Below are 18,618 nucleotides of genomic sequence, written 5' to 3'. Positions count from 1 at the left end.
TAAGGCGGTATAAGAGGTAGTCAAAACACTCCCCAGTGGCAAAGCTCTGGGGGTGGACAAGTTTCGCCCTGAATTCCTCAAGGCTCTGGATGTTGATCGACTGTCTTGGCTGACATGTGCGTGGAAGTCAGGACCAGTACCTTTGGATTGGTTGACTCGGGTGGTGGTCCCCCTTTTCAAGAAGGGTGACCAGAGGATGTGCTTCAACTATAGGGGGATCACACTCCTCAGCTTCCCAGAGAAAGTCTATTCCAGGGTGCTGGAGAGAAGGGTACGACCGTCAGTCGAAACTCGGCTACAGGAGGTGCAATGTGGTTTTCTTTTCGGTCGCGGAACACTGGACCAGCTCTACACCCTTGCAAGGGTACTCGAGGGTACTTGGGAGTTTGCCCAACCGGTCTACATGTGCTTTGTGTACTTGGAAAAGGCATTGAACCGTGTCTCTCGCGGTGTCATGTGGGGTGGTGCTCCAAGAGGGATTGGTGGCGCACTGCTATGCGCCATTCGGTCATTGTACAACCGGAGCAGCAGCCTAGTTCACATTGCCAGCAGTAAGTCGAGCCTGTTTCCGGTGAATGTTGGCCTCTGCCAAGGCTGCCCTTTGTCACCAATTCTGTTAATAATTTTCATGGACAGAATTTCCTGCCGCAGTCAAGGCGTTGACAGAGTCCAGTTCAGGGGCCTTAGGATCTCATCTCTGCTATTTGTAGACAATGTGTTCCTGATGGCCTCATTAGGCTGTGACCTTCAGCATTTACTGGGACAGCTGAGTGTGAAGCTTCCCGGGCGAGCTTCTGAGGTGAGCACATCCAAATGCCAAATGCGGTCGCTGTAACGGACCGTCGTGCTGAACAAAGAGCTGAGCCGGAAGGCAAAGCTCTCAATTTACCGGTTGATCTATGTCCCCACCCTCACCTATGGTCCTGAACTTTGGGTTGTGACAGAAAGAACGAGATTGCAGATACAAGCATCTGAAATTAGTTTCCACCGTAGGGTGGCTGGACTCACCCTAAGAGAAAGGGTGAGCGGCTCTGTCATCTGGGGGGGGGGGCTCAGAGAAGAGTCACTGCCCTTCACACTGAGAGGAACCAGTTGAGGTTCTGGTTTTATTTCTTTTAAACATGCATACAAGTTACATTATAATGCGCCATATGTCACATTTCACAATTCCACATAATGAAAAGGAGTAGGAAGAAGCAAAGCTTATTCAACCGTACCCCATCCATTTCATATCAATTGCACTACATTAATTCGCAGTACATTAATTCACCCCTTTTAAATATACTCTTTGCCAAAATGAGGAAAAGGCTTCTTGAGACGTCATCTGTACTTCTGTGAAGAAGGTGTCGGACGTTTCGCTCCTCATCCAAAGAGCTTCGTCAGCAAACTAATAAGTGCTGGTAGCCTGGGCCTTAAATACAGTAAGAGTGGGCGGAATTGGTGTGCCAACACCCTCCTCCTATTGGTTCCTTACACTAAGCCTGGGCGGAGTAGTGGTCTAATCCTCTCCTGACATTAGCACCTCCGATAAAAGGGAAGTGTCGCTCCCTGAGTTGGGTATGAACAACTCTGATACTGGCTCGTTAGCATCTATTGTTCTGGCTCGGCCCTGGCTCCACCTCATTTGCAAGACTAAGAGCTGTGGGTTTTGGTCTCAGTAACCTGCTGAACACAGGGTCCAAATTAAACCTCAAACCACCATTCCGATTCAATGATGGGTTCTGTTGTTTGACAAAAATAGCTTCCTTTACTCCTCTTTCAAACCATCTGTTTTCTTTGGCCAAAATCTTTACTTCGCTGTCCTCAAAAGAGTGATTGGTAGCTTTAAGGTGTAGATGTACTGCTGATTGAGGCCCACTAGAATTGTCCCTGCGGTGTTGATAAAGCCTTTTTTGGAGCATTTGCTTAGTTTCCCCAATGTAGTGCTCTTTGCATTCCTCATCTTTACAGTGGATGGAATAGACCACATTGCTCTGTTTTTGGTTTGGAGCCTTGTCTTTAGGATGCACAAATTTTTGTCTCAGGGTATTTACTGGTTTGAAATAGGTAGGAATTTTGTGTTGCCATAAGATCCTCTGGAGTTTTTCGGAGACCCCCGCTACATAAGGGACTACCACTCCTCTCCTTTTTGCTTCTGTGGGCTTTTGGGTTTCTTTCCCTACTCTCTTCTTTTGACATTTGTTAAAAGCCCACCGCGGGTACCCACAGGTTGAGAGCGCTCTCTGGACATGTTGTGTCTCCTTTTTCCTTCCCTCAGCACTAGTTGGTATTTGTTCTGCTCTATGTTGGAGGGTCCTAATAACCCCTAATTTATGTTGTATTTGTTATTTGCTTAGTTTCCCCAATGTACTGCTCTTTGCATTCCTCATCTTGATGAGGATGAGTTGAGGGTGAGTTGCTTAGTTTCCCCAATGTAGTGTTCTTTGCATTCCTCATCTTGATGATGAGGCGCAACCAGAGGACACAGCGAGTTGGAAGGTACTGGCTTAAGTCACTTAGCCTTGACTGCGGTGGGGCTGATGACAGACTCGATGGAGTAAGGACCCACGAAACTGGGCGCCAGCTTCCGGTTGGTGCCTGCTAACGGTCCTTGGAGGAAAGCCAGACTTCTGACCTGGCTGGTAGGTGGTCGTGAGGATCCTGTGACGGTCAGCCAAACGACGGTTGCGGGTTGCCGCGTGAGTCAGCGCTGCACGAGTTATACGTGACAAAGCAAATTTGTGTAATATCTAATAATAATGTCATTAACAGATTTTATGTTTAGAATAAACTGCGGGTGAATAAGCAGTGGACCAAAATGGCCCCTGTACCTCTTGTTTACAGCGTTTCTTTTTAGGAAAGCGTAACAGTAACAGTCAGAATGTGAAGAGTGATCACTACTAAACAATGGCAGAACACTGCTTTCTTTTTATGCACTCATCTTTGTCCGTTCACGTATTTCACCCGGAGGCGAAGTGTTCAAAAACAGATGCACTGCACCTCGATACCGGGGCCAAGAGGCGGACCCGGCGGGCATTGTATCAAAGTAGATCTCTGGAAGGGCTTGGCGCGTGACCCAAGGGGGGCACACGGCCCACTTTGTGAACCACTGGCCCAATGTACGGTGTCCTTTGGCTATTCTCCACAGTTTTTTTTATTCCATTTTAGTGATTTTGGTGAGGAGCACCAATACATATGATATGCAGGGATGTGGCCAGGTATAACAGTTGTGAAGTTTTTCAGGATTTTTAAAAGAGGGATTACTCAGCTCCTGTATTGCCAGATGGGAAATGACAAATTTTCTTACTAGAAGCGCTAAATTCATCGTACTATGAGGAAAAATGTCATACATACCCTATTTGACCATCTTCTACAGTAAAACACAACCACAAACTGTATAGTATGAGCTTATAATGGAGTTTTAAGACAATATAAAAAACAATATATTATATAATTTATTTACAGTGACTGCAAACTTTGACTCCTATTTGACTACATTGTTGTACTGCCTTACCATTTTCTTATGTATTTTGGCAAAGAGTATATTTAAAAGGGGTGAATAAAGTACTGTGAATTAATGTAGTGTAATTGATGTGAAATGGATGGGGTAGGGTTGAATAACCTTTGCTTCTTCCAACTCCGTTTGAACATGTGGAATTGTGAATCTTTAAGACAAAGTAAGGCAATGCACAGCATCAGGCACTGTGCAGGTTTGTGTTTTCCTAAAATTGGTTTTCTTGAGCTTTTAACTGAAGAAGCAACCCAACTGCCCATAGTGCCAGGGTCAAGCAGTTTTAAAAAGTTAATAAAATAAAAAAGTGTACACAAACCAATACCAATTAGGTTGGAGGTGAGGCTTCGTTACTTAGAAGAGAAGTTCACGACCATAGAAACGAAGTCTTTAGCTACCACCAGCAGTGCAGAACATTCCCTTGGCGGATCTTGAGCAGCTGGGAAACCAAGGAAACTGCGTAACTTATGAGGGCACAGCTTGAAGCAGATGCCCACTGTTCACTGTGAGCGTGATTGCACTGTGTCTAACAACTTTGCACCACTCAACAACTTGCCCACTGAGAAACCATGTTGTGGTATTTAAGCTCATCCCGGGAGGCCAGTAGATGTTGCATCTTAGATTAAGCCACTCGTGGGGGGGGGAAAAAACTACTAATATGTAATCTATGTGTGCATTTGCTATGACCATTTTTTGGGGATCACCTTCCCAACCTGAATAACCATTATATGTTCACAGCAGCATATTACTCATTCATTAATCCATCCATTCTCTTTACCGCCTAACCTCATAAAGGTCAAGAGTGATTTGGAACCCGTCACAGCTGACTTTGGGTAAAAAGCGGGGTGCACCCTGGACTGATCACCAGTCAATGTCTGAGCACATACAGACAAACATCCATTCACACCTATGGACAGTTTAAAGCAGTTGTCAGCAACACGTAGCCCTGGAACTGCATGCAGCTCTTCAGCCTCCTTGTTGTGGCTCCTTTTGCAAAGTTTAAATATTCTTTTAACACAGTGGGGAAAAATATAAAATTTTCTGTAAGGCTGTGAATGCATCATGGTTCAGTTCTCTCTGGTTATTGGATGAGCGTGAGGAAGGAAGCCTACTGGCATTCTTTGAGACATGACGGAGAAGTCTTTTCTCCCCCCGGTAACCTAACAATGACCATATGTCTTCAACAAAGAACCATCTCAGAAGAAAATAGTTTTTAATTCTTCTCGGCCAACAACGCTGGTTTACCTGTATGCTTGATATGTACAGAGAAATTAGCAAACAACAATCAATACTGAAATACACTTTCAAAACAAGCACTCAACATTTTCTGAAAAGTAGTTATTTATTTCAAAGTACCTACACATGTAACAGTGGTCGTACCTGCAGTCCAATCATGCACACGCTGGGCTCAAACCAGCAAAGACCTAAGTCCACAAGCAAAATGGAAGAAGCTGTGAATTCACCGTGCTGCTTTTTGTTCCATCATTTTTTGGCATTGGCTTCTACAATTTAATCTTCTAACTCTTCTCCGACTTTATTATATCCAATCTCTACTCATCTGCTTGAATAAGCTCACTGCAACAGGTCTTGATGTACAGGCTATGTAGCACAGACATTTTAAATGACTGCAATCAAACCTCTTCTTGAAAAAGAAGATGTCTCAGCCAATCACTGACCAACCGACAACATCTGTCTACGATTCTTGGCAGTTGGCAAAAACTTTGACTAAACAAGGATTTATTTGAGAACTTTCACTACGGACACAGAACTCATTTTACTCATAAGATAACTTTAGTGAGAGTTGCTAATGACTTCCTTGTTTAACAGTTATTTGTTTGGCCTGGACCCCAGCTGCCAAGATAGGTGTACTTAAAGAGTCCTTATTTGCAGCAATTTCCAAACAAAAAGGTGAAAACTAAAAGCACCGTAAAAGAGCTAGTAAATAGAAGACAACAAAAATACAAATGAACAGGAAAGTGCTACTGGAGCAGGAAGGAAGATGCATGAAATGAAAATACAAAGTTGTTACCATACCGTGGAAGGTAGGAGCAAAATTACAAATGGCGAATTACCAAAAGAGAACAAAAGCTTGGCTAGTGATAAACAGGAACTGGAGGTTGACGAGACAAGAACCAACTCTGTCAGCTCTGTAGGAAGCAGAGTAATCGGAAATCAGGACATCTGGGGATGAAACACAAGGAAAAACGAGTGGGAGGTAAAAACCAGGAACAGAAACATGGAACACACATCTTGTTGCTTCAGACAAAAACCTCATCTCCTCCTGGTCTTCAATGACCTTCATTCAGGTTTTTGCAATTCACCTTTCGCTAAGCCACATCACAAGAACACAAACTGGCCAATCACAGAACAGGCTCCACAGGTCACAAATTTGTGTTGGACCTGCACAGGTAAGACGCGATAACCAGAGAGGTTGGATGTCTTTTTTTTTTTGCATAAATGAAGGCTCCAAAGTAAGCATCAATTTTCTATACCACTTGTCATTAGGGTCATTAGGGTCACAAGTGAGCAGGAGCCTATCCCAGTTGACTTTGGTTCAGAAGTAGTAATAGAGATCAAATTTATGACTCTTTGAAGGCAGACAGATCTCGAGGAGCCATTCCTTTCAAAGAGCTGTTTGAAGGACTAGGTTGTTGTTATATATCTTAATTTTTTAGAAGTAACTGGTTTTTTTCAAGGAAGTAGCAGTTCTAAGATAACACCTTGATAACAAATAAGCTGCAACTAGCAATCGCTTCTCATCATTAAACTAAAAGAAATGAAAGACATTCACGAACGTGACATTTCCACGAAGTACACCTTGGACTGGACAGGGGGACAGAACACAAAGACAAACAACCATTCTCACTCACATTCACACCAATGGACAATTTAGAGTCTCAAAATAACCTTGCATACAGTGCTGTGGAAATGTGTTTGTCCCCTACCTCATATATTATTTTTTGCATGTTTGTCACACGTACATGTTTCAGATCATCAAAAAAAATCTAATGTTAGTCAATAACATAACTGAACACAAAATGCAGTTTTAAATGAAACTTTTTCTGATTAAGGGAGAAAAAAAATCTAAACCTACATGGCCCTGTGTGAAAAAGTGATTGCCCCCCCCCCCCCGATAAAAAACATAACTGAGATTAATTGAGATATATCAGTCTGGAAAAGGTTATAAATAAATTTCTAAAGCTTTGGGACTCCAGCAAACCACAGTGAGAGCCATTATCCACAAATGACGAAAACATGGAACAATGATGAACCTTCCCAGGAGTTGCCGGCCAACCAAAATTACCCCAAGAGCGCAGCAACGACTCATCCAAGAGGTCACAAAAGACCCCACAACAACATCCAAAGAACTGCAGGCCTCACTTGCCTCAGTTAAAGTCAGTGTTCATGACTCTACCATAAGAAAGACACTGGGGAAAAAAACGGCCTGCTTGGCAGAGTTCCAAGACAAAAACCACTGCTGAATAAAAAGAACATTAAGGCTTGTCTCAATTTTTCCAGAAAACATCTTGATGATCCCCAAAACCTTTGGGAAAATACTTTATGGCCTGGCGAGACAAAAGTTGAACTTTTTGGAAGGTGTGTGTCCCATTACATCTAGCGTAAAAGTAACGCAGCATTTCAGAAAAAGAACATCGTACCAACAGTAAAATATGGTGGTGGTAGTGTGATGGTCTGGGGCTGTTTTGCTGCTTCAGGACCTGGAAGACTTGCTGTGATAAACGGAACCATGAATTCTGCTGTCTACCAAAAAATCCTGAAGGAGAATGTCCAACCATCTGTCCGTGACCTCAAGCTGAAACAAACTTGGGTTCTGCAGCAAGACAATGATCCAAAACACAGCAGCAAGTCCACCTCCGAATGGCTGAAGAAAAACAAAATTAAGATTTTGGAGTGGCCAAGTCAAAGTCCTGACCTGAATCCTATTGTTATGCTGTGGCACCTTAAAAAGGTGGTTCATGCTCAAAAACCCTCCAATGTGGCTGAATTACAACAATTCTGCAACAATGAGTGGGCCAAAATTCCTCCACAGACGCATTGCAAGTTATCACAAATGCTTGATTGCAGTTGTTGCTGCTCAGGGTGGCCCAACCAGTTATCAGGTTAAGGGGCAATCACTTTTTCACACAGGGCCGTGTAGGTTTGAATTTTCTTCTCCCTTTCATTTAAAAACTGCATTTTGTGTTCAGTTGTGTTGTCATTGACTAACATTTAAATTTATTTCATGATCTGAAAGACTTAAGTGTGACAAACATGCAAACAAATAAGAAATCAAGAAGCGGGCACACACTTTTTCACACCACTGTACATGCTTTTGGAATGTGCGAAGAAGCCGGGAGTACCGGGATAAAACCCACTGTTACGCGGGAAGAGCACGCAGACTGAGAAAGCAGTGTCCGAGGGAGCAGCTGTCAGCTGAATTATGACCATGTCAAAATCATACACAATACCTTGAAAATGTATTGGCTGTACATACAGTAATCCAACTACCATGAACAACCAATGTGTATGATTAATGTGCCAGTGAACACAGATCTTAAAATTAAATTAGGAAAACAAATATTTGTGATGAAGAAAATAGCTTTGAGGCTCATCACCTGAGATCAGTCATTTCGGTACACTAACAAATAACAGTGAAAATAGAAACAGTATTGCATAAAAACACGTCTACATTTTCGTTCAGTGACTGGTTTCGATTGAACAAGATTGACGCTTCAGATATGTGAGTGATATTCCCGCTGACTGTCATAGTTCATGTTGAGAATGCTTTCTTCACTCACAAACGCAGCGCCCGACCATCAGCCTTTGTTGGGCAAAGAGCGATGCCTCAAAGAGAAGCAATGTTAAAGCAAATCTGTTTTTGACAGCAGAGGCAGAGGCGCCACACTTGAATTGAGAGCTTGGATATTAGTGATTTGCAAAGTAGGATGGTTGCATGATATATTACACGTGCATTTATCCACAATATTAAAAAAAGAACGATTTTTAAAATCATGCTTGTGTTTTTTCTGATTGCAGGCACACCAAAACTCAAAGCACCAGCAAAACCAACACATTGTGAAGGGAGGCGTGTGTTTCTATTTAGAAACAATTGTTGATCTATTTTCTGTATTGCTTATCCTGTTCAGGATCACAGAGAAGCTGGGGCCTATTCCAGCAAGCTTAGGGCTAGCAGGCGGGCACTTGAGACCAGGTGTGGACGATTTTTTTCTCTCTGAAAATTGGGTCTGGTCCACACGGGAATTCTCCTGAGTTTTTTTGGTGAGTTGCAAAAAAATAGTGTCCACACAATGTCTTGCTCGGTAAATAGTCAAGTCCACACGGGAACGGATCACTGGGTGAAAACGATGTAAGACATAAGTCACACCTACATGTGGAGCTGCAAACAGACATACAGACAGAACCACGTGACACACCAAAACTATAGAAGAACAAAGAACGCATGCACTTGTCCATCTTGTCGGTACTGACACCAAAGTCGAACTACCTCTGAAAGTCACATTGGAGTATAAAAAATATTCAAGAATTCTTGTTGTCATTATTGTCATACCAATAACACACGCATGCACATGATGAGGTACGGAATTAAGCCAAGAAATTTCAGTATAAAAATATAAAAACAAATATATGCAGAGAACACTGTCCACTGCACATCTGTAGAATGAGATCAGGAATGAGCTGCCAAGTCCGGCATGCCTCTACTTCTGGTGGGGTTCCTGACGAGACGAGAAGAGAAGTGTTGATGCTCCATTTGAGGTCGTTGGTTTGATGTACGCCCAGATACCTGACACTGGAAACCATCTCCACAGCCGTTCCTCTGATATGCAGGGGAGAGGGGATGTGTCTGGCTCTCCTGAAATCTACAACCATCTCTTGAGTTTTCTTCACATTGATACAGAGGTTGTTATCTCTGCACCAATCCTGCAGGAGGATATCAGTCCAAGTGTGTGTAGTTTTGTCACCAGCATCTGTGGTATTGTGTTGACTGCAGATGTGAAGTCCACGAAGAGCAGTCGTTTTTTTTTTTTTTTTCAAAATGGCGCCGCTTGAGTGGCTGCCAGTTACAGCAGCTCTGTACTTTTCTTCCACCTTTTAGGGTTTTTATAGTATTTTAGTTTTCTTTTTACTCTTCTTTTGGTCGCATTTGGTCAAGTGTGCAGCTATGGAGGTTAATATTGTTACTTTTGTAATCTGCGCCTTGATGCTCTTTGAACTTTTCAGTTCAACTGTGGGAAACCTCTTCAGCCACAGCACCCCATTCAACCAAGGCTCCATTGTTTACACCCGGGATCAGCTGTTAGCCCTGTGCCACACACCCCCTCTCTGCGTGGAGAGGCCGGAGATCCCCAAGGAGCTGCAGAGGAGGAGAAGAGGATGCAGGTCGGGAGTGAAGTGTAAGAAGCGGAAAAGACGGTACAAGCCATGTCTACCGTCTGTCATCATGGGGAACGTAAGATCTCTCCCCAACAAGATGGAAGAGCTAACGGCGCTGACCCGACTGCAGAGGGAGTACCGGGAATGCAGCCTCATGTGCTTCACGGAGACGTGGCTGAATGAGCTTTCTGCGGATTCACATGTCACACTGGACGGATTCCAGTTGGTACGAGCGGACAGGAATGCAACGGAGAGCGGTAAGAAGAAGGGAGGGGGAATCGCTGTGTTTGTGAATGATAGATGGTGCCACCCGGGACACATCTGTGTGAAGGAGCAACTGTGCACCAGAGATGTGGAACTGTTAGCGGTTAGCATGCGGCCGTAGCAGCTCAACACCAGCAAGACAAAGGAGATGATCATTAACTTCCAGAGGAAAACAACCCACTTCACACCGGTGAACATCCAGGGAGCGGACATAGAGTTGGTAGACAGCAACAAATTCCTGGGTGTTCACCTTAACAACAAGCTGGACTGGTCCGTCAACACCCACGCCCTCTACAAGAAGGGCCAGAGTCGCCTCCACCTGCTGAGGAGACTGAGGTCCTTTGGTGTGTGCAGGAATCTTTTACGGACCTTTTATGACTCTGTGGTGGCCTCAGCCATCTTCTATGCTGTGGGCTGCTGGAGAGGGGGCAGCACGGACAGGGACAGGAGCAGGATCAATAGGCTGATCAGGAGAGCGAGCTCTGTCCTGGACGGTCCTCTGGACTCCGTGGAGGAAGTGGGGGAGAGAAGGATGTTGGCTAAGCTGACATCCATCATGGACAACACCTCTCACCCGCTACATGACACTGTGGGTTACCTTAGCAGCTCCTTCAGCACCAGACTGTTACACCCACGGTGTAAGAAGGAGAGGTTCCGCAGGTCCTTCATACCGACCGCTGTCAGGCTCTACAACACCTGCACCACCTGAACCATGTTGTAGTCACGATGCTTTACTTTACTGTTCTCTTTACTTGTCTTGCTTGCTTGCTGCTGTAACAAGTAAATTTCCCCGCTGTGGGATCAATAAAGTACATACAATACAATACAAGTAAATACAAATCTTTGCTCTCCAGGTGGGTGAGGGCAGTGTGCATGGATACTTATGGATGTATGGGAACGAAGCAAACGCTAATTTCGGTGTATGGGATGTTGCCGTTCATTTCACTGAAGGCTTCTATGATGAACCACCTTTACAAATACAGTATGAACACATTTTGGGTTCTAAGAAGCTAGCAACAGGACTAAAGGAGGACAAAGGCGTCAACATTGCCACAGAACACAGTACGTCATATTCACAGTAAGTCATAGTCTTATTCACATATACGTGTATATTATTATATAGTATTGTATACACTATGCCACCATAGTGACAATCATTCAAAGCATTATACATGTTATGAAACTATCTTTTCACAGCGCTATGTATGTTTATGTTGTTAACATAAATCAGGCTGTAAAGACTTATTTACTCTCATTTAAAAGCCGATTTAAAGCAATAATTGAAGGGTAAGCAACTCCAAGGTAATTTACACTTACCATTTTGTGTTTGAAGCCGACCAAGTTTCATCTACACATCTTTGTCACCTCAGCATCAGACATATAGTCCCATCGTCTGTGTTTTGAATAAATACGGCTTAATTCCATGTTCTGCAGGTTCTCCAGTTCATCTCTACATGTTTCTTCCTCCTCGAAAACTAATGACGCATCGCTCAAATCTTTGCTATAATCACTGTAAACACCTTCTATCTCGTCCATTCTCTAATGTTTTACTCAGCCTAAGATAAGAGCTCTGCCTTCACTGACATCACTTGGGAACGCCCTCTGTTTGAGACGTTCGACCAAAAATGGCCGCTGGCACATACAAAAATTTAAATTTTACTAATTCAACAGTTTTCAAAAAATGTACAGTGTAGATCACAAATACAAACAATATAAAACATATTTAAGCAAAGTTGAAAAACCATGTCAGTAACTCTTTGAAGTATTCCACAGCTCTATGCTGAAGTACGCAGAGAAGAGGAGGCACTTCACATACGTCACCATGATACAGGACGTCATGGAGATTACCATCTTACAGTGCACGCACTCCAAAAATAAAACTTTCACCAAAATAGAGCTGTATCCTATCATTTTAACTCATTTATTGACCTAGATTACCTCTAAGCTGAACTCAAACTGTCACGGTGAAAGTCATAACACATATTTTACTAGTTTTAATACAGTTAGCATATGTACATACGTATTATACACCTTGTGTCACACCATGCTTTCACTGGATAAATCAATACTTTTCAACCCTTAGGAGTTGTGAGTCCCCAGAGAAAACAAATTTGAATTCACTTCCACTGTCCAACCACTGGACATTATTTATAATTTCAGGCATAAATTGTATGACACTTTCATATTTATGTCTTTTATCTCACTGACTTTCACTGACTCTCAGTATTTACTCATTTCAGATTTGTGATATTTTTCACATAGGTTCGACCTCTTCTGTTGGAAGTATGATATGAAGATTTCTGCAATTTATCTTACCCCGCCTCTTGACCAAAGTCAAGCTGGCATAGGCTCCAGCACACCCCCGCGACCGAAGTGAAGACAAGCAGCACAGAAAATGGCTGGCAGGATAAAGCTGCTGAGGTTGATTTCTAGAAATATGTGCAGGCAAGCTAACAAAAGGTCTTTCTCACTGCTGCTGTTTATTATATCATTTTATGAGTAATGATATCAACAAATAAGGTGTCCTGGCAAACATACTTTTATTGAACAGGACTGAAACAAATTAAACCTACGTTTGTGGTGTATTTCTTTTTGTGTGTTTTTTTTAAATACAAAATATTGTTTAAGACATAGTTTTTAGTAAAATTAGTCATTATATCACAAATGTCCAATAAAGTATTTCTGTTTGAAACAGAATAGGTAAGGTTATAAATGTCCGACTTTTGTGGGCCCGTTCTCAGACTCTTTTAATACCTCCCACCAACACCAAGGTGGAGGGAACTGAGCAGTCCTTGACAGGTAAAGAGAATAAAGAGGGTTGGTGACCAAACACCACATGATGCGGACACATGCCGGTGGATGAGGAAGGCAGGTTATTGTGGGCCAAATCCACCCACAAGAAGACTGATTTTGAGAGACGAGGCACTGCAACTTGGTCTCCAGCACTTGGTTGAGCCTCTCTGCTTTTCCATTAGACTGGGGGTGAAATCCAGAAGAGAGGCTGACAGTGGACCCCAGCAAGCCACAAAATTCCTTCCAAATAAGGAGACAAATTGATGACCAGGATCGGACACTTTGTCCTGAGGGAAACCAAAAACACAAAACACATTCTTGAGCAGAGTCGCGTTTCTTTGGCTGAGGGAATTTTAACAAAAGGAATAAACCGTGACATCTTAGAAAATCTGTCAACAACTGTGAGTACCGCTGTCTTCTCCTCAGAAGAAGGCAGTCCACAAACAAAATCCAGTGAGATGTTGGATCAGTGCTGGTGTAGATAAGGGCCTGAGTTCCCTCACGGGTCTCTGTGAAAATGATTTGTCAGCCGCCAGAGACATAGTCAGATAGATAATTCACCATTTTGGGCCACCCAAAGCGTTGCTGAATTAACTTGGCCATTTGGCCATTTTCTCGCTAAATCTGGAGACTTTCCTAACCCTCTTGGTGATTTATTTTCCCAAAAGTGACAGGCGACAAATGTAGGGACTGGCATTTGGAGACGTAAAAGTGAAAAAATATATTGTTCTGCCCCGCCTCACAGCAGTCACAGGCGGGGGGACACCGTCAGCTCCCGCAGCACACTATCCGCCTCTCCCGGAGTCACCACCTCGGCGATTACCGGGTCACGGACTCCGAACACATAGCTACAGCATGCTTATCATGATAAAACATATTGCTATGCTCTCGTAAATTTTATAGTTTTATTTTACTGTGCAGTAACTTGCTTCAGACTCAACTCCAAACTCAGTCAACTTTTTTCTCTCCAATGAGACTCACCGCATACACTAGCCTACCTCCCCTTCGATTGCTCATCCAATCAGCAGTCAGAATGCAGTCTAGATGTATTCACGGACTTGCAGTGAGTCGAATATTTGAATTTTTTTTCAAAAATTCACTTTCCCCTACTTCAGTGTTAAAGAAAATCACCAAGCTAAGCGAAGGGAGCCGCAACAAGAAGGCTGAAGTGTCGCATGTGCCTCCGGGGCCGCGGGTTGCCAAGCCTTGGTCTGTAATATCATCAGCGGTCGATTCGGTAGTTCTTTGCTAACTAACACAGTTATGCCATAAGTCTCTCCTTTTCCTTTGATCGCATCTGCAAAATAACCCACAATGGAGCCAAAGAAAGTTGCAAGTGCCAGCATTTTAATAAAAAAGATGAGAAACACTATTGGAGAAGTACCTCATAGTAAATTTTGAATTGTTTTCTGCATGTAAAACTATAATAGTAACACCATAAAAAAAGTGTTTTGGGTTAACATTTTTGCCTTTCTGCAACGGAGTCATTAGATTTACATTATTTCTTATGAGAAAAATTGATTTATTTAGAGTATGTTTTGGTTAGAGTAATGTTACAATTAGAGTAGTGTTAAAGCACAATGACACTAACCAAGGTTCCACTGTAATTCTTTACTGGACTGTATCTTTAAGCCATACACGTCTAAATGAAGTTCATTATATCTGTCAATATTTTGGTCTTTTTCTGACAATCAGTTGAAATTTGAAAAACAAATCAATGTTGTGAAGACTAGTTTTTATCAGTTACGTTAAGCTAAGGCCTCGACATGTATTTAATTTGTTTGAGGATAGTGTATTGCAAGACATTTTATATTGGGATCCTCCACCGTTCAGTCGTGTTCAGCTTGCTTCTCGTCTTAACTAACAAATCCAGATGAGAACGCATCCATCCTCTTTTCCATTTCAGTCAGTTTCAGAATTGGTTTCAACGACTAAATGTTTATCTTTAAAGCTCTTGCCCATTCTTATTTATCAGAAATGTTAACACTCTGCTGGATGTGATTCAAACACCCTGGAATACGCTAAACCCCTGACCTACGTGTTATCTCTGACCTGGTCCCTTTTAAATCTAAACTTTTATAAATGAGGTTTGTGGAATGTCTTTGTTTTTTTTTTCTTAAATCTCTGCTCTCAAGGCTCTCAGCGTGTTGCCCAGGCTAAACTGTCTGACATCTGTGGTGTGCATGTAGAGGCCATATGTGAATGTAAGTACTGTAAATTCCGGTGTATAAGCCGCATGTGTCCATGTCATAAAATGATATATTGTGGCATGCACGAGTGAGGACAGTCCGTGAGGACCAGGCAGCTCTTTATTTGACAGGAGCCAATCATGAGCTATGAAAAATCTCACGATGAGATTGTCAACCCATTGTAAATAGCAGGAGGTCATTACTCAGTATAACAGTCTGACTCACGGTGTCATCAACATTAAACTTATCACACAGCAACTTAAAACTGAAAAGGCACATAGGAAAAAAAAAATAACAAGTGCCAATGCGAGTTTAAAATAAGAGCAGCCATTTTAACATCTACCCATAATGCATTATTGCCAGAAAAGCAGTTCATTGGAGGACAAGCAACATAGAAAATGGTGGATGGCGCTGCAATGTGGGCTCTATTCACCAGAGGGAGCCAGAGGACCAGGAGCCCGGAGGGAGGCTGACGTCATTGCAGCGCCCCAATGAATGCGTTGCTCAGACGCAATGGATTATGGGAAAACTTGCCCATAATTAGTAGCATTTTTTAAGTAAAGGGGATGTCACAAGAGTAAAATTTAGCCCTAGATTAGCCGCTGTAAGTTTTTAAAAAAAAGTAGCGGCTTAAACATCTGAATGTACGGTACGTGTTACCGCAATATCTTATTGTCTCACTCACTCACTCACTCACTCACTCACTCACTCACTCACCAAGCAGCTGTCAAATTCAGATTCACCGTTTTACATTTATTTTAGAGTGTGATTGATTAAAGCAAAAGATACAATTTCAGGCGGCTGTGTTGATAAGAGAGACATCCCAACTGCTCAGGGTTCCTCTGGAAATGTCTATCTTCTATTGTTTCCATCAACAGCTGTAGTTGTGGTCCCCCTTAGCGTGGGGGTCAGGGGGGTCCCCTTTAACTCCCTTCTGACCTGGTTCCCATGGCAATGCTCTGGTTCCGGTCCTTGCCCTTGGGATTCTGGAATTTTCTCGTTAAAACGCTTCCTGACTCCCCCAATCTTATTTTAGGACTAATACACTAACTTTACGTTCATTGTGCCTGCCTCATATGACCTTTGAGTTAACTATTTCACAAGTAGCCCAGCAGGCACATGACACTGAAACAACGTTGATAACTTGTTGAATTAGGTCATGACGTTGAGCAACACAAACACAACGTTGAAACAACATACATTGCTGATGTTTATTCATTGTCGGGTTCTAGCGTTGATTTAAACAACAACAAAAATTGAAATAGGCTGTTTATCAGCTGATCAAAAGTTTAAGACCATCGCTCAAAAAATAACAAAAAATTCTCCAAACCAGAACAAAAAATGTTCTAAGTAAAATGGACTCAGTAATGAGTAGCTCCACCATTCTTGTTAATCACGTCAAAAATTGGTTTGGGCATGCTTGATGCGAGTGTTTCCAGGAGGCTAGTGGGAACATTGCTCCAAGTGGTGAAGATGGCTTCACGAAGGGCATCAACTGTCTGGAACTGATGGCCATTTTTATAAACTTCCCTTGCTATCCATCCCCAAATGTTCTCTATGGGATTTAAATGAGGGGAACATGCAGGATGGTCCAAAAGAGTGATGTTATTCTCTCTGAAGAAGTCCTTGGTCAAGCGAGCATTGTGAACTGCAGCGTTGTCCTGTTAAAAAACCCAGCTGTTAACAAACAGACGAGGGCCATCAGTCATGAGGGATGCCCGCTGCAACATCTGCACGTAACCAGGCGCTGTTTGACGACCCTGCACCACCTGAAGCTCCAGTGTTCCACTGAATAAAAAAGCACCCCAGATCATGATGGACCCCCTCCACTGTGCCGGGTAGAAAACATCTTAGTTGGGATCTCCTTGTCATGCCAGTAACGTTGGAAGTCATCTGGACCGTCAAGGTTACATTTTTTTCTCATCAGAGAATAAAACTTTTTTCCACCTTTCAATGTCCCATGTTTGATGCTCCCTGGCAAAGTCTAAACGAGCAGTTTTGTGGCGTTGAAGGAGATGAGGTCTTTGAATTTGTCTTTTGTTTTTTAAAACCTTTTCCCGCAGATGTCGTCTGATGGCTATTGAGCTGCAGTTGGCACCAGTAAGGGCCTTAATGTGGGTCGAAAACTGCCCTGTGTCTTGATGGACAGCCAATCGGATCCTCCGGCTCAGCACAGGTGTGATTTTTTTGGGTCTACCACTTGACTTTTTTTCCCATAATGCTCAGGATTTTTCCAAAAATGTAGAATGACAGTCTTACTGCACCCAACCTCAGCAGCAATGGCACGCTGCGAGAGGCCTTGCTTATGCAGCTCGACAATCCAACCATGTTCAAAAAGAGCAAAAAAAGCTACTTAGCTTTAGCCATCAGGAGGGCATGACAATGTGAATGCCTGACAGAAAATTACAATTTTGAACAGATTTTGGCTTTTATAGCCTGTGGTCTTAAACATTTGAACAGCTGATAAACAGCCTATTTCAGTTTTATTGTTGTTTTCAATAAATTACTTTTTCTAAATGCTTTTTGTCTCACTCCCCCTTCTTGTTTTTGCATATTGTAGCTCTACTTAAAACCTCATTAAGATCCAAATGTGCAAAATGCAAATTCTAGCAATTTTTCAACTGGTCTTAAGATTTTGATCAGGAGTGTATTTGCTGATGTTTATTCTTTGTCAGGTTGTGACATTGATTTGACCATCAAATTTTGGTCACTTCTCAACTAATGTTCCAAATTTGAACTTTTTTTCCAAATTTTGAACTTTTTTTTTACATTTGGACGCTCTACATTTGGATAAGTTAAATTATTGCACAAAACCCAAGATAAACAAAAAAATTCTATAAAGTTGTTGTTTTTTTAAAATCACTCAAGCCGTGAAATCACCATTGCACCTCATATCCCATCATGCTTAGCCAGTGATGTCGGAAGAAAAAGAGGAAGCGAGGGAAACTTCAATCCAGTGGTAAAATGTCATAATCTACATGGTAAATTTGCGAATTACATTTTTATGTGAGGCCGCACGGTGGTCTAGTGGTTAGCACGTTGGCCAGTACAGTTTGCATGTTCTCCCCGTGTGCGCGTGGGTTTACTCCGGCTTCCTCCCACATTCCCAAAAACATGCATGTTAGGTTAATTGGCGACTCTAAATTGTCCATAGGTATGAATGTGAGTGTGAATGGTTGTCCATATGTGCCCTGCGATTGGTTGGCGACCAGTCCAGGGTGTACCCCGCCTGTTGCCCGAAGTCAGCTGGGATAGGCTCCAGCATGCCCCCGCGACCCTAATGAGGATGAAGCGGTTTAGAAAATGGATGGATGGATTTTTATGTGACTCTATAAAGAGGTTCACTATGTGCATTTTCCAGGCTTCAGTTAGCTGCTTCAGTCACGCGTTGAGCATGTTTGGGATGGCCTGAATCGCTGTGTACTGTATTTGAGGCAAATGGTGGTCACAGCAGATACTGACTGGTTTTCAGACCCCTCCGGACCACCA

The sequence above is a fragment of the Dunckerocampus dactyliophorus genome, chromosome 11, assembly GCF_027744805.1.
Source record: "Dunckerocampus dactyliophorus isolate RoL2022-P2 chromosome 11, RoL_Ddac_1.1, whole genome shotgun sequence".
NCBI lineage: Eukaryota > Metazoa > Chordata > Actinopteri > Syngnathiformes > Syngnathidae > Dunckerocampus > Dunckerocampus dactyliophorus.
The sequence above is the reverse complement of the archived record's forward strand: the minus strand, read 5'-3'. Positions refer to the sequence as shown.